The sequence below is a fragment of the Engraulis encrasicolus genome, chromosome 3 (genome assembly GCF_034702125.1).
Source record: "Engraulis encrasicolus isolate BLACKSEA-1 chromosome 3, IST_EnEncr_1.0, whole genome shotgun sequence".
NCBI classification, from domain to species: domain Eukaryota; kingdom Metazoa; phylum Chordata; class Actinopteri; order Clupeiformes; family Engraulidae; genus Engraulis; species Engraulis encrasicolus.
Genome location: NC_085859.1, coordinates 31,133,983 through 31,146,516, shown reverse-complemented (window position 1 = coordinate 31,146,516; position 12,534 = coordinate 31,133,983).

Genomic DNA, 12,534 nt, shown 5'->3' with positions numbered 1-12,534 from the left:
TAGCCCCCCACCACCACCACCACAGGCTAGATATGGATGCAGCCTAGGGGCCCTCGCCAAAGGCTAGATATTGCTGCAGCCTAGGGGGGCGGCCTAGGGGCCCCACCACAGGCTGGGTATGGCTGTAGCCTAGGGCCCCCCACCACAGGCTAGATTGGGGTCCCCACCACAGGCTAGATATGGCTGCAGCATAAGGCCCCCATAGGCTAGATATGGCTGCAGCCTAAGGCCCCCATAGGCTAGATATGGCTGTAGCCTTGTGGCCCCCACCACCATCTAGATATGGCTGCAGCCTAGGGCCCACACTACAGGGTAGATAGGGTTCCCCACCACAGGCTAGATATGGCTGCAGCTTAGGGCCCCCCACCACAGGCTAGATATGGCTGCAGCCTAGGGCCCCCCACCTCAGGCTAGATAGCCCCCCACCACCACTGGCTAGATATTGCTGTAGCCATGGAGCCCCAGGCCATTTTAATCCCAACCTGCCTGCATCCTACATGCCTTGTTGCACAGTTGACACAAACCCCCCAAAAAAGGGGAGGCGCTGCACTCCCTCACCCACCCACTCCTGCCTACTTCCAGGGCCGGAGCTATAGGTAGGGCAAGCAGGCTATTTGCCCTAGGGCCAGAGGCCCTCCCATACTGGTGGTGGGGGCCCTATTGTGACCTTGGTAGGCTGTATAGGGGGGGGGGGCACTCTATAGATGCCTTGCTCTGGGGCCCTGTAGGTAATTGTTCCACCACTGCCGCCTTCCCACTCCACTATGCACAAGCCAAGTCATCATCCTGCCATACGACAACTCGTTGCTCTGTGGAAAGTATGGCAAACAGAAACCATGTGTATGACATCCCTGCACACAGCATAAAGAGGAGGATACAACACCCCCAACCCTTCCTGGAGACCTTCTCTGCGATATCCAAGTCATCACCATGAGCTGTCTGATGGCAGACTGAAATAAACAAGATGATCATTAATTTAAAAAAACTGTAATTCCAACAGTGTCTATGAACAATACATATTTAACGAAAAATTACTGGGGCCTAATTTAAATGGTATTATATATGGTGGATATGTATTTAGATGGTTATGAATTTTCCAAAAGTGCTGTGTGCCACCTTTACCCAAAAAGGTCTACAGGGTTAAAGAATTTTCAATATCCGGACCTGGCTAAGTGGGCATGTGTATGTGTAGTTCATTTTATAAGGGATTTAAAATCTAGGCTTATAGTCTTGCTCCTTCATTCTGTTTGACTGCCAGAAGATTTTAAGAGGTGCTATTTTGTGACATGTTAACAACTTTCTGTGTGAAACAGTAGGCCTTAGGACAGTAGGTCCAGGTATCTTCGAACGTCAGAATACTGCTGTAAGCTGTCCACAAGGGTGAGCTGTTAGCCATTTTTGAGAGGTCAGCCTTACACTGGCACTGCAAATCTTGCAGTCCTGTACAAGTGTAAACAGAATATCCTGAATACTGCGAGGTGATTCACAAGTGGCTGAATTTACCTACTTGTTCATTGGTGAAAACAACTATTTTTTCATTTGAATTATTCATAGACTTAAGTAGTCCTGGCTGACTCCAAGTGTACTAAAGTGGGTAGAGTCCTATCTATTAAATAGGGCCTAATGTGTTAAGATAAATTATAAAATATCTTCCTTAAAAGCATGCACTATGGGGGTGCCACAATGTTCCATATTGGGACCTTTGTTGTTCAGCACTTACATAAATGATCTTCCATCTGTATGTGAGGGTGTGGAGATACTGATGTATGCTGACGACACTGTATTATTTACACACGGCAAAGATCCGGTACAGGTGGCCAGCAAACTGACTCAAACATTAACTAAGGTCTCAATGTGGTTAAAAACCTCCTGTCTCACACTAAATACCAACAAAACTGTTACAATGTATTTTCACAATAGATTTAAACTAAATGTTGTTCCAGACATATATGCTGATGGAACAAAGTTAAATAATGTTGATGAGTTTAAATATTTAGGTGTGACCTTAGATTCTACTCTTAGTTTTAAGAAACACATTAAAAAGCTGGGTAATACTGTAAAGTATAGCATATCCAATTTTAGACATATTCGTAACTCACTGAGTATTGATGCTGCTGTCTGTGGTTTATGTCAATGCTATGATTATGTCCCACCTGCATTATTGTTTATCAAGCTGGTCCCAGGCCAACAAGACTGTCTTAAAATCCATTGATTCACTATACAAGCAGGCCCTGAAGGTCCTAGATAGAAGATATTTTCAATACCACCATTGTCCCATACTGAGCAAGTATAATATGCTCAGCCTTGAAAACATCATACAATTTTCTGATTTGCGGCTAATCCATAAAATCATTCACAATGCAGCACCCCCACCTCTAAGAACATTTGTTCAACCCTGCTCTGAACTGATGAGCAGAACGTCAAGATCCACCATTAGGGGTGATTGCAGTCTCCCAATCCGATGAACTGCTTTTGCCCAGTCAGCCTTCTCTTTCAGGGCAATCAAAACATGGAATCGTCTACCCAGTAACCTAAAAAGTATTACTGATTATCAGGCCTTCTCAAGGGGTGTGAAAAAATGGATATTAACCAACCAGTCTTGTCAACATTAATCATATGTTTTTTAATTCAAAATATGACTCGAACTGTATGCCATTTTAGTGTGTGTGTGTGTGTGTGTGTGTGTGTGTGTGTGTGTGTGTGTGTGTGTGTGTGTGTGTGTGTGTGTGTGTGTGTGTGTGTGTGTGTGTGTGTGTGTGTGTGTGTGTGTGTGTGTGTGTGTGTGTGTGTGGAGGGGAGGGGGGGGGGTGTATGAACCTATGGCCTATGGATGTGCTTATTTGTTTATTTGTTTATGTACTGTATTTTAATATTTGTTTTACCTGTGCAGGGATTGCAGATGGAAATTAGCTATATAGCTATAATCTGGCACAAGCCATCTTTTTACTTCTGTAAACAATGTCTGTTGTGCATGGTCCCTGCTGAACTAAACTGAATGAACTAAAACTAAACTAAATCCTATTATTATTATTATTATTATTATTATTATTATTATTATTATTATTATTATTATTATTATTATATGTTGTTATTAGAAATATGTTAGAATTGCTGCCTATTTTTCAAACATTCTGTCCATAATTTTTCAGAAGGCTAATTATTATCAATGTCAAGACTAATATTTGGGAACTTTCTGTGTTCATGTGCAGCCTCAATCTGAAACTGTCATGTCACATGATACATGTCCTACTATAAACTGGAGAGTGGGAGAGCTTCCCTGCATAGCATAACTCTACTCACTTCTGATCATGGGTAGCCTTACATGCACTACATTTCATAGGTCCTACATTGTTTTTTTTTCTGCTCTCTATCTATTCCACAGTACATTACATACTGTTGTACTCTGCACTGACCCCTCTGTACTTGCAGTAGTGTAATGTTGAGATGTGTGAAAAAATAGTCTGCCAAACAGCCAATCAGAGCTTGCCAGTACATGCAACCAATGAGGACAGTGACTTCCTGTACCTGCCAGTCTTGGCTAAGATAATGTCTGCGTATTAGGGAGAAGAAGAACATCTGATCTGTTTAGCTGATGACTGGAAAGAGGAAATCATCAGGACCCAACCAAAAACCATTGTATGCTCTTCACATGGCTTTTTACTTCATATGAAGTATCTGCTGCATACCCACCGCATGTGTACATAACACAATGTGAAAATCAGCCTCGCCATTTTCAATGGAGCAATTGTCAATGGAGCAATTTTCAGCTGTTTCTATACTGATTGATGGTAGATACACTGTGAATAGTAAGGAGGACAAGAGTGAATATTAAGGCCCATGTTTTGATCAATCAGGATATTTCATCCATTTGTGAAATGTGTCAGTCAGCACAATGCTTAAATTCAACACATAATAATATTTAATTGTAAACCTTGCATTATTAAGGTCTTGAGGATGCTACATTTTTTTTGCCCAACAGAAGCTATGATGATGTGTGAACTTCCTTGAAAGACAAAAGGCTCTCTCAAGACCTTGAAAACAAGAAAAGGTTTCTGAATAGGTACAGGTTTTCTTTTGTCCCTGTTTCTGTTAACCTACTGAACGCAGGTCATTAACAACTACCATCCTGTAATGCCATGTATGTATGCGGGTGGTGGGCTGTGGTGGATATGCACTTGAGTGTTTCTATGTATGTGTGTGTTTATTGTTGTTTTGTTTTTGGCGTCATGTGTATGTTGTGTGTATGTGGCAGCTATGTATGTCCAAGACAAATTTCCTTCGGGACTATTAAAAAGAATCTTGAATCTTGAATCTTGACCTAATAAAAAAGTGCCATCACATTGTGATTTAACTTTTGAGTGTCAACATAGCTTACCTTACTATTCCTTCCTGCAATCATTTACACATTATTCTACGTACAAATAACATAGATTGAGTTTTTTTAATGCATTTTCACCCACATCAAGACATTTCATTCCCTATTGTGCTTTGTGGGGAGAATCACTCCCACTTAACTGAACATGACCTCCCAGAACACAGTCAGTCAAATCAAAGGGGAGAGAAACAAATCAGAGAGTGACTTCTTCAATTGCTTGTGTCGCGCCATAAACACATCTGTGTCGGGGGCCCCTGTCATTCGTCACGTCATGCACGTTCAGGTGAGAACACAATACACGTTTATTGCGCCTTTGATGGCTGTAAATGCTGATCCATCTCCATTAGGAGAAACAGGAGCCCGCCTGTGTGCACTTCCTGCATGCGTTCCTTAGCGTGTGGTGTGGTGTGGCTCTCCAAACGAGGAGGCCGTATCATCTGCACGCCACGGCATCTTGTTACAAAGTATGTGTGTCTTTCCTAGGGAGGAGTGGAGAATGCATCGCTGCTGGGGTATGTGTGGTGTAGGGTGGAGCGGGATGGAGGGCTCTCTCTCTAACTCTCTCTCTCTCTCTCTCTCTCTCTCTCTCTCTCTCTCAAACAGACACACAGATTTGTTCTCTCTGCGGTGGAGGGTTCTCTCAGTCTCTCTCTCTCTCTCTCTCTCTCTCTCTCTCTCTCTCTCTCTCTCTCTCTCTCTCTGGAATGTGTAGCAATGCTGAACCACCCTGGCAGTAGCGGCTGTCCTGTGCGGCCCTGTGGAGAGGAGAGGAGGACCCCCAGTGTCCAGTGCCACCCGTGTCGGGGCACGCACGTTGAACTGAAGGTGACACCGAAGATAGAGAAACATGCCTCTCTCGTGGAGGAGGAGGTGTGTGTGTGTGTGTGTATGCGCGTGTGCACACGTGTGTGTGTGTGTGTGTGTGTGTGTGTGTGTGTGTGTGTGTGTGTGTGTGTGTGTGTGTGTGTGTGTGTGTGTGTGTGTGTGTGTGTGTGTGTGTGGTGGACAGAGTTGTTTTATTGCCTGAGCGGCACGGGGTGGACAGTGGGTGTGAGGAGCTGGGGAGCCACACAAATGGTGGCGAGGTGAAGAGGTTAGGAACATAATTCGGAAATGCACAGATAAATCAGGAGCGTCCATCCAGAGGCCCTCGGGTTGGTCAGATGGGGGACGGGAGTGGTGGGTGTTGGGGGCTGGAGGTGGACACACAGGTAGGACTGCTGACAGCTTTGGCCGGGCCTGGAACAAAGTCAGCTGAAAGGGCCCTTTTGTCCAATAAATGCAATGTAATGAGGAACCAATTCTGGGCCTCATCTCTCCTTGGGCCCGGGACAACCGTCCCCTTTGTCCCCCTTATCGGCACTCCTGCACACACAGGCCTTGACCAGGCTTCTCTCTGACTGCTGGCTGCCTTGCTACAACCACCTGATGTTTCCTTTCCAAACACGAGCGCTGTCCGCCTGCCTGCCTGCCTGCCTGGCCGCCCCGGCTCTCGACCTATAGCCCAACCCCCGGTTGCTGCCCCCCTGACCCTGTGGACTCCCGAACAGCCTGTGGCACTTTTCAGGGCTCAGGGGCAACAGGGGGACATTCACACCTTGTTAAGTTTTACAGCTTGTGCATTTGTCGGGACCCCGGCGCTCTATTGCCCCCCTCTCTGTCTTTGATGTCACTGGCACTCTACTACCCTGTGTACTGCAGTAGAGAAAGTCAGAGTGCTGTGAGTTCTGTCAGGTCAGTGGCTTGTGTCGTGTTTAGGAGCCTGAAGTGTGGCTGGCTCCAAGATGGTTTGTGTCCACAAAAGGGGTTACTAGTTTTGACAACGATGACTATCAGTCATGAATGACAACAGATTCATCATCTATCTGTCAACTATTGGTGATGTGCATGGCCGTAACTACCATTGAGGACACAGAGGTCATGTCCTCTGTATTTTTTTTCCGAAATGTATAATTCATCTATGATGAAAGTCGATCTATGATCAACAATGCTAAATTATATCTGTATACGCCACCCCAATTTATCCTTAAAGGGACAGTTTGGTCAATTTCAACATGCAGTTGTAATGCTCACACTACCCTGGACTTGTCAGTACCTCAGATTTTTTTTTCTTCTTCTTCAGCCGTTTCCGAGATCCTGGTCATTGTAATGGGGGCAGCTCTTTGTTTACATTTCAAAAAAACATTTTTATTTATTCCCAAAAACATCCAAAAGGTTATAAAACATCAGCAGACAACTAGCAAACAGCAGTACCTTTTGGGAAAATATTTGGAGTTGGCCTAAGTTTCATTTTTTAAAAATGTAAACAAACGCTGCCCCCATTAGAATTGCTCATATCTCGAAAAGGGCTGAACCGAAAAATGTGGCATCACCAGGTACTGACAAGTCAAGGGTAGCGTGAGCAATACAACTGCATGTTGAAATTGACCAAACTGTCCCTTTAAAGCAGTGATGAATGAAAATGAACTGAAGAGTTTGACTGAAGAGTTTGAAGCATTCTAAATGTACAGTATGCACTAGCACGCAGTATTTGACCTCAGTATTTGAAAATGTCTCGTCACAGCCCTGGTGACGTCTAATGTCCTCTTTACCCTTTATCATACCCTTATATCCCTCCGAGGTGGATTTTTAGTTTAACTTATTAACCCCCTTAAGAGAGAGCCTCTGTTATAAACGTATTGTCACCAAAACGCTAACGACCATGTCTTAAGACTTGCCAATGTCATCGCAACATTGCTGTGATTAGGCTTTTTCAGCTAACAGTGTGTGGGATCGCCAGCAATTCCGGTGGCTCCTGTGCCGGTGCTTATCAAGTTTTGGGTGTCTGTTTTTTATATATAGGCTTATATAGAGATCACTCTGATTACGACTTAAGAGTTCTGGGGTATGTTGTTGTCAGTCACAACTCTGCCTTGGCTTTAGCATGTACAGTTCATTCAGGATGCAGGCCAGCCAACACAGTAGGCCTACACTTGATGGCTCTGAAGCTATGAGTCACCTCATCCTGATGTGCTGCTTGACACTTAAGTTGGTGATGAAAAATAACTTGAGAACAGGGGCAGCGAGCACATGTTCCTCTCTCTCTCTCTCTCTCTCTCTCTCTCTCTCTCTCTCTCTCTCTCTCTCTCTCTCTCTCTCTCTCTCTCTCTCTCTCTCTCTCTCTCTCTGTGTCTGGGGGTGGTGTTGTCAGTGATGTCAGTCTTGGCTTGCATGGATTGCCTCACTTTTTGTTCGAGGATTCCTTCCCTTTCACCTGTACTACATGAGAGGCTTTAGAAAATTGCATGAAGGAATGCAAAGTCGAGTGATTAAAGGAAAAGAAAGCAGGTGATATTTCAGAGTAAGGGGTACTTAGTATGTGAAGCCTGACTGTGGAAAAGGGTGAAGAGAGAGAGGGTGGGGGTGGGCGGTGGGGGGTGGGGGTGAAAGAGTGGAAAAGAGACAGAGTAGGCATTATTTACCTTCTTCCACAGGTAAAAGTCTGTCACTATTATAAGTCGGTTGGAGGGAAATGTAGACCTTTACCTTTCGCTGTTGAATCATGTCCTCTACGCTTGGCCACTCATACCATAATGCACCCGCATACTTTGCCCCGAAAGACCCACTGTAGTAAATAAACAGCCCACTGGAGAGTGGTGGCCGCATGACTTTACCTTGTAGCCATGAGAAGTCGACTTGGGGTTGGACAAAGGGGTCAGTTGTCCCAGGCCTCAATACATTTTATGGGTTCTCGTCAGGGCTGGACTGGCCATCTGACATACCAGGCATTTCCTGGTGGGCCCCGCACCTTTGTGGGCCCCTAATTTCAGAAATGTAAAGATAAAATAGGTAACACTTTAGAATAATGGATGCAAAAAAGCATTATAAAGACTTAATAAATAATTAACTATTGATGAACAAAACATTAACAAACGTTTGTAAATGATTAGGAAATGTAAACAAATGCTTGTAAATGACTAGGAAATGTTATGTTAATATTTCATATCTATCAAACATTTACAAGTTGCTTGTAAATGAATAAAATAGTCTGTTATAAGGTGTGTAAAATCTTGAATATATCATTTGTAGATATTTTATAAAGCATTAATAAAGCTTAGTTAATAATAAAAACATTTGTTAATGTTTTATTCATCATTAGTTAATTATTTACTGAGTCTTTACTAAGGAACATTATTATAAAGTGTTACCAAAACATTTCTGAAAATAGGGGCCCACGAGGGTGCGGGGCCCACCGGTGAGTCAGTTCTGCGCCACTAATTATGGGGGGGCTTTAAGCCAAAAGTGCCTGGGCCCTATTTCTCCCCCAGTCCAGGTTTGGTTCTCGTTACATTTTATGTGCTGGGTGGGTGGGTGGTTGGAGGGGATGCCTTTCAGATGACTCTGTCCCGGGGCCCGTCCAAAGCTGTCAGCGGCTCTGCCTTGCAGCAGGGTGAGTCCTTTTTCGAGATGGAGCAGAGAGAAGGTGTGCTGTCTGAGGTGTGCTTAGCGAGGAGAGGAGAGGAGGCCACCAGATCAGGTTTCCCTCCACTGTCAGGACCTGGAAAGTTGGTGATAGAAGAAGAGAAAGGAAAGAAAAAAAGCCCTCCCCAACCAAGACAGAATAAAACACTATAATTTACAGTAGGTAATTGTTTTTTTCACCTCTCTCTCTCTCTCTCTCTCTCTCTCTCTCTCTCTCTCTCTCTCTCTCTCTCTCTCTCTCTCTCTCTCTCTCTCTCTCTCTCTCTCTCTCTCTCCTCTACTTGTTTCATGGAGGTTTTGGTGGCAGGTGGAGGTGTAAGGGAAGTGTTTTGTGGATGGGGTGGGGGTGGGTGGTAAAGGTTTGCAGAGGCAGTGCAGACTAGAGGCATACCTGTTCTGAAACAGTGTTGTGTACCACCTTTCAGTGTGAAGGGCCCCTCTTCTGGAGGTCTGAATGCAGGATTAAGGCTTTTGAGCATGCCTACTTTGTAGCACCTGAATGCCAAATAAAGGCGGCCATTGTCAGGACATGGTCCCCCCCCAGGGTCCTCTCAGTACCACCAGCAAACTCCCCCCGCCCACCACTCACCCCCTAAACTCCCACCCCAACCCACGCCCTCACCTCACCCCAACCCTACTACCGGACCAGTGTTGTGTCGATATGAGCTAAAAAGCTGTGTTAAAAGCCTATTGGTATCTTCTCTTGACCAAGCAATCCAAATCGACAGAACACTCCACTTGGATTGTCAAAGTTGCCACTGTCCTCCATTCCCAGCAAAACTACCTGCCCACGACCCACCCGCTCATCCCAAACCCCTTGCAACCCCATCCTAACCCCACACCTAGCCCCCACACTACTCCCGCTGATGATAAGCGCTACACGTCAAGCAGAGCTGCCAAACCACTACAATGCACTAGTACTACAGTAGCACATCTAAGGGGTTAACTTTACTTTACTTTACTTTACTTTACTTTATTTCTTCAGGACATTGCACATTAATGAACATATACATACATGTACATATATGTAAATATGCCAGATTGTAGCCCAAGGGCTAATTTCCATCTGGTGTCCAAAATAGGTTAGGAATAGGATTTGTATTTAGACTGTGTTTCAAATAGAGATGCACCGGATCCTGATTTTTAGGATCCTGCCGGATACCGGATCCACTGCTTAAGATCCTGCCGGATCCGGAACCGGATACCGGATCCTATGAAAGGATTGAAACACATAGCCTACTCACACAAGTGGGCCCTTTTTATCACGTTGGCTCAAACTATTTTGACTTAAAAGCCTCGGCTACCGGATCCTGGATCCTGGAACCGGATCCGGATAGTCTGAAAAAACCCTATTATCCTGCCGGATCCGGAACCGGATCTTGGATCCTGTACATCTCTAGTTTCAAAGTCTATTGCGGGGATGGTGAACCTACGTCTGGAGGGCCATTTGCGGCCCTTGAGGACGTTTAATCCAGCTCCCGATATAATTTTAATGTTATGCAGCTTCACATGAAATATGACATTTTGTAAAGGAATCTTTTTGCAATACAATTAAGTTATATTCATGGTGGGGTCTGTTTTAAAGGTGGCTGCCTTCAATAAAGGCCTAAAGTGTAGGGGGAAATCCTGATTTGTGTTTTTAGTACGGCCCTCAGAGGACTTTTACGGCCCTCAGATAAAAAGTGGCCCCACGAATTAAAAAGGTTCCCCACCCCTGGTCTATTGGTAGCTCATCTCGATCACTTTCAGGGCTTCAGCCCTCTCTGCTGCGCTCCCTGCCCAACAAAACTAAACCTGCATCCCTCGCCCCAAACCCTTCTAAACTCCATCCACAATCCACTCCCACCCTCACCTCCACCCAAGCCCCACTCCTGTCCTGGTGTCATGGCGATATGAGGTACCCGACAAGCAGAGCTACCAAGCCATTGAAATGTACTACAACAGTGCTTCTAGGGCAGGGATGTCAAACTCAGGCCCGGGGGCCAAATTTGGCCTGCGGAACCATTTTATTTGGCCCGCGAGATCATTTCAAATGTGTATTACAGTTGGCCCACATACACCATTAATGTATAGCGTAACACAACTTGAACATGGAATTTGCTGTGTCACAGGATGTGCAGATACATTTTAACTAACAAATATGATGGGAAAGACTGTATGCACAATTTAACTACGAGTATGAAGTGCATGCATGCACAATTTTAGTCCATTTGTAAAAATAATTGTTGAGTTCGGCCCGCGATTTCGTTCCAGATTTTCAGATTTTTGGCCCTCAGTCAATTTGAGTTTGACATCCCTGTTCTAGGGGGTTAGAAATAGGTTTTGGGTTTTAGTCCACAAGCCAGACCGCCGATCGCAATCGAAAGGGTGGCCAAAGTCTTGTTGGTATTTTATTATTGATATGTATGTCCAGTTTATGAATTGGTACGATTAGAACTTGCCCAACAATTCGATTGCGAGAGGTCCATTTTTGGGTCCTGGCTCAAGGCCTATTTAGTTTATGTTAAATGCTTGTTGGTATACGTGTGTAATTTTGAGGAAGTAGCTCATATCGACAGAATGCCCCCTTTGCTGTGCTCCCCAGATCCAGCCAAACTAAAGCCCTACCGCTCAACCCAAACCCCTTCGAAACCAATCCCCACCCCAACCCTCAGCCTCACCTCGGCTCCATCCCCACTCCCAGCCCTCTCTGCCCTCTCAGCCCTCCGCTGTGCTCCCTAGCCCCAGCAAAACTACCCTCCCACCACTCACCCCAAACTCTTTCTGACCCAATGCCCATTCCCACCCCCCAACCCAACCCTCACCTCACCTCAGCCCCAACCCTTATTCCCAGCTTCAGCCTTCTCCGCTGCGTCCCCCAACCCCACAGGCAAAAAAGCAAAGCCCACCTCGCTCAGACCACCTTAGCCTGGGCCCTGCGCTGCCCATTAGCCCCCCTGGATCAAAACTCGGCGGTGGAGACTAATTGTTTCTAACAGGGCTTTGTGCGGGGGACATGCTGTTTCCCATTCAGGTCAGTCCTCTCTGGCCCCCTTGGTTGTGTTGTTAGATAGGGGAGGGCTGGCCATCGTTCCGCCCGGGAGATAAGCCATTTTTCTTTTCCTTTCTTTTCACTTTTTTCTTCCTTCTTCTTGTGTGTGTGTGTGTGTGTGTGTGTGTGTGTGTGTGTGTGTGTGTGTGTGTGTGTGTGTGTGTGTGTGTGTGATAGGCGCTCCCCACCCCACCCCACCCCACACACAGACAAAAAAAAAAAAAAAACGAGACTTCATTTTCACCTCTCTTTCACGCTTCAGGTGCGCTTGTGTATTGAATGAGCGGTGGGTGGGTGGGTGGATGGGTGGTGGGGGAGAGAGAGAGATACAGTGCCACACAAGATGTCATTCACTGGCGGCTGCCCCCTTTATTGGGTGTTCAACTGAAAACGGGGAGGGGGGCATTTTCACATTGGAACAAAATAATTTCAATCTCTCTCTCTCTCTCTCTCTCTCTCTCTCTCTCTCTCTCTCTCTCTCTCTCTCTCTCTCTCTCTCTCTCTCTCTCTCTCTCTCTCTCTCTCTCTCTCTCTCTCTCTCACTTTGGCTTTCAATTCTTCCCTCCTCTGACTCTTTGAACTGTTGAAAGAGATTTGGAAGAATGGGAAAGGGGGCAGCGGAAAAAAATAAAACACTACAAAGCCCGAAAAAACAGCAGAACACCAC